General features: G+C 42.3%; 1 pseudogene; it reads left to right on the top strand.

Moving 5' to 3' along the window:
* The first annotated feature begins 1,499 nt into the window (after window positions 1–1,499).
* On the top strand, window positions 1,500–4,201 carry LOC136509110 (uncharacterized; annotated as a pseudogene).
* Window positions 4,202–4,433: the final 232 nt, after the last annotated feature.

Below are 4,433 nucleotides of genomic sequence, written 5' to 3'. Positions count from 1 at the left end.
TTTTGGGCGCTCGGTCTTGACTGCTAGTAGCCTGTCGTATCTCTGTTCGTCCCAGCTCCGCTCGTCAATTTCTCTCTGTGTGCGCTGTGTCGACTTGGGCAAAGGGCTTCCAAGCACATCAGTGCTATGACCGTCAAGTGCAGCAGTTTGCTCCTTTCCTTTTGATTGGTCGATTTCTAGTCTACTTTGCGGCCACGTTTTTCGATTCGTCGAGCTGTCGAACTTCTGTTCTTCTATTCGTCAGTTCGCGCTCGTGCCCAAACGTAGGAGAACCAGCAGCAGTGCTGCAGCGCCAAGCGCCTCCCAGTTCTAGCCGATGCTAGTCCATGAAGTTATGAACACAACAGCTGCAAGTGTTTGCTTGAACGTGATTTGCTTCTCCAAATCTTGAGTTGTCACTACCAAGCAATAGTGGTTGGATTATTTAATTTCATTTTCAACTGGCAACTCGACTGGTTCCTTTCATTTGCGGCAGGGTGTAGGCATGAGTGCACAGCACCTAGGAGGTGAATGTTTCAACACCATGCGTATGTTGAACCACCAGCCGAGCTCTGCTAGGACACTGGTGTGGTGCGGATAACTCCCTCTATCTGGCTCTTTCTGTAGCCCAGAATTTCCGGTTGAAGGCTTGAGAATTTCCGGACTGTAATTCTAGCATCAGTCTTTACGGCTCCCATTCACCCCCCCTCTGGTCGCCGTTTACGGTCCTTCAGCAGTGCAGCAGCTCCTAGAGTTGTTCTAGAGCCTTGTCCAAGAATGCAGGAGGACCTAAATGTTTTAGTACAATTAAAGTACTATAGTACCATTGAATCAAAGGTCAATTCAGTTTAATTGTAGCAAACTATTGGAGTTATATGCTATTAGTTGCTTTATGTAATTCAAATATCCTTATTACTCTCCTGGCGCACTTTTCTGGATTCCAGATAGTACTTGTTTGCTCTGATGTCTTTTGAAGCTATGATCATGGTCATGTCCATGGTGCATTCGATTTTGGTATATATAATTGTATGTACAGAAATTGAGAGCTTAAATTAACTAGAACAGAATCAATTAGTAAAGCATTTAGCCTTTTAGTTTGTAGCCTAATTTCCTCCATTTCCAATAGTGTTGGGTTTAATGAATATCTTGTTTTCTTAAACACTGTCTTGCTTCGTAAGTTGCTACTCATCTGCCAGAAGCAGTGATTCAGGTTTTCTTCCACTGGTGTTTCTGATGTTATAAATATTTGGAAGGGTCGTTCAATTTTAATCATAGTTTTCTTGGTCCTTCATTAATACTGTGTAAAGAAATTTGCTGCAAAATCTGCCGGGATAATGTGCACCAATAGGACATGATACTTTATTGAAACTAGACTAAATACTGGATAACTGATGGCTAATTTGATTTGCTTCATTTTTTCTTGGAAATCCAGAATAAAAAGATTGTTTCTAACTTATCTTTTGGAATTACAGATAGGAATTTGGGATGAACGCAAAGTTTTTGGAACCCATATTGAAAGTTTGAAAGACAGCATTTTTGGTGACAACCTTCCTATATTCGATAACAATGGGAATAAGAATAATTCAAATCCTAGCTCTAAGCCCTTAAATTCCAAAGTTGCAAGGAAGGATTCCAGTACAGTACTAAAAGTAAGTTGCTAGTTATCCTATACCACTCTCCTTTTTTGGTGAAAACATATTGAATTGGATATGAGAGTATTAACTTGTTGAATTCTTCTGTAGAAACTGACTGTTGGTGGTATGCCTGAAAAGATTGTGACTGCATACCAAGCTGTGCTTGATCAACATTTTGATAAAGACACAGCTTTGAACAAATATAAGAGTACTGTTAGTGTTCTAGAAAAGATAAAGAAAAATATAGACGATGCTAGTACCAAAGGTAAGGATTTATCTTGCTCACTGGTTATTAACATTGTGGATATCTGCTGTGGAAGAAAGTTTGACACCATTCTTATCTGTTCTGCTTTTTTTTTGGTCTGCATGGTTTTTCATAAGGTGATCAGCCTGCCTCAACAATGATTTCTGATCTTCAAGAACAGGAAACTATCCTGAAGCAGTGCATTTCACAACTTGAAAGTGTAGATGTGGCGAGGATATCGCTGATAAATCAATTAAAAGAAGCTCTCATTGAACAGGTCTTATGCACACTTTCATTATCTTCCAAATGTTCCATCTCAGTTACATATGACTCATGCTTTTCAAAATTGTCTTTCTTATTTCTATAACAGGAGTCAAAGTCAGAAATTCTTCGCAGCCAGTTGCAAGTAAGAATTATTCTTTATGCCCTATTGCATGTTGGCTTTTCATCTGTTATTGTTCCTTGCAATCATGTCCGTCCACAGCTTTGAAAGTGGGTACTATTAGAGGATATGTGTAGAACTTCAAGTGGAGAGACCTAATCCGTTCATTCCCAACTGAATTCTTGTTTTCATAAATGGCACCTGCACTAGTAAGCCATGAGCATGTGTGTTGTCTGAGCCATCTAGCACCTTTATGGCACAAGTATGTCTCTTGCCAGTTCTGATTCCTACCTGGCCAAACCCATGTTCACTTAAAACTATTTATTAATTCCACTGCTCACTTGAACTATTTATTTATTGATTACAACTTTAAGTCTGTTATGTTGAGAAAACCCACCTAGAGTTCTTTCTTAGCACCTTGAGATTAAGCCAGTTATATTGAAAAAGCCCACCTAAACTGCTTCCATAGCAACTTGAGATGTTTGATCACCTTTCAGAGTGGTCTTCACATCCTTCTAGTCTGGCCTTTGCATTTCTCTGTTTTGTGCCTTGGGTGATGCCGACATGCATGTCTTGATTCCAGTTGCTGCTTCTCAATTAGCTCCTTTCTTTTTTTTCTGAAATATATTTATGGTGTAACAATCTTTTAGCTGTCTTATGACATTATTGGTAATCCCTTATCTGATTGCCATAACAGGTTGCTCGAGCAGAGGCTGAACATGCCATTCAACTTAGGCAAAGATTTGATGGTGCCGTTGTCGCAAATGGCACAGGATCTAGTTCTAGTCTGCTAATGATTACCCCAACAGAACAAGCAGCTGCTATGATACAGGGTTCTGGAGTAAGGCAGATGTCTCCCCAGTTACAGTCACTGAATCCAGCAACCTCACTTGCCCCTACAGTCAGTGCAGTGGGAGATGAGCCCAAGAGAACGGCAGCAGCAATGGCAGATAAGCTGGCATCTTTGTCAGCACCTGTGCAGGTTCTGAGCTCCATTTTATCATCTTTTGTTGCTGAACATGGCGCTTCACTATCTTCCATGAATAGTGGATCGCCTTCTGGAGAACTCTCTGGAGGACTGCCGGGCTTCCAGATTGAAAAGAGGCCTAGGCTTGAGAAAACCGCACAGGGCAGTGACATGGGTGCTCCTCCCTTTTCTGTGCAAGTGCCACAGATGCAACAACAGATTGGAGCAGTGCCCACGCAACTACCAGCGCAGATCAACCAAGTACCAGGTCCATTTGCACCACCTCCACCGCCATTTTTGCCACCGCTTCTGCAACAATTTGGTCAAAGTACTGGAGGAATGATGGGAATGGGACCTTTCGGGATGACGGCCAGCTCTGCCACCTCCGCCTCCAATGTCCCACATTATGCCGGCAGGTTTTCCAGGACCAAGTGGTCCACCACCTCCACCTCCGCTTCCACCGGCTCAGAACCAACCCCAGCAGCAGCAGCAGTCTCCTCAGGCACTACAGCAATCACCCACATCAGCAGGATTCTTCCAATCATCAGCAGGCATGGGGTTCATCCCACCAGTGCAGGTGCAGCAGTCTCCGTCTGCCCAACGACAATGACTCGATGGTGGCATGGCATTCATCAGGCTATAAAGGCAGCACCTTGTGCTAACTTTTGTACATTAAACAATAATCACCTAGTATCGAACTTATACGTGACTGGCCCTGCAAGAGAGGCAGGACCGTTGTCACGGTTAGAAAAATTGTAGAATAGGCATGAGGGTTTTGTGATGACTCCTTGGTTTGGTCTGAGCTGTTTAACTCTTCCTGGTTCTGTGTAGTAGTTAGACTTGTCTTTCCCCCCATTTGCATTGATCCCCTGAGGCAAAAGAAAGTGGCACTGGAATTGTTGCTTAAGAGTTGCCCTCTGACATAACGGTTTTAGGGCTGGGCTGATGCCGTTTTAGAACTTACTGGTCATAGTGTCATAGATATGATGTGAACTGCAAATACTTCTCCTGTTGTTGTTTAAATTTATTTATTTATATTTATTATTATTATTTTTTAGTATAGCTTCCCTTTTGGGTGCAAATTGCTGCTTTCCTTTGACTTGGCAGTGATTAGACAAGGGCCAGTTTGGATCAAGTGCTGTGATTCAGAAATCAACAGACTTGAGTTGTGTGAATAAAACTGTGCGTGTATGGTCTGCTGAGGTAAAAGATTCCTTTGATGTAAGT

The sequence above is a fragment of the Miscanthus floridulus genome, chromosome 15, assembly GCF_019320115.1.
Source record: "Miscanthus floridulus cultivar M001 chromosome 15, ASM1932011v1, whole genome shotgun sequence".
Classification (NCBI taxonomy): Eukaryota; Viridiplantae; Streptophyta; class Magnoliopsida; order Poales; family Poaceae; genus Miscanthus; species Miscanthus floridulus.
The sequence above is the reverse complement of the archived record's forward strand: the minus strand, read 5'-3'. Positions and strand labels throughout refer to the sequence as shown.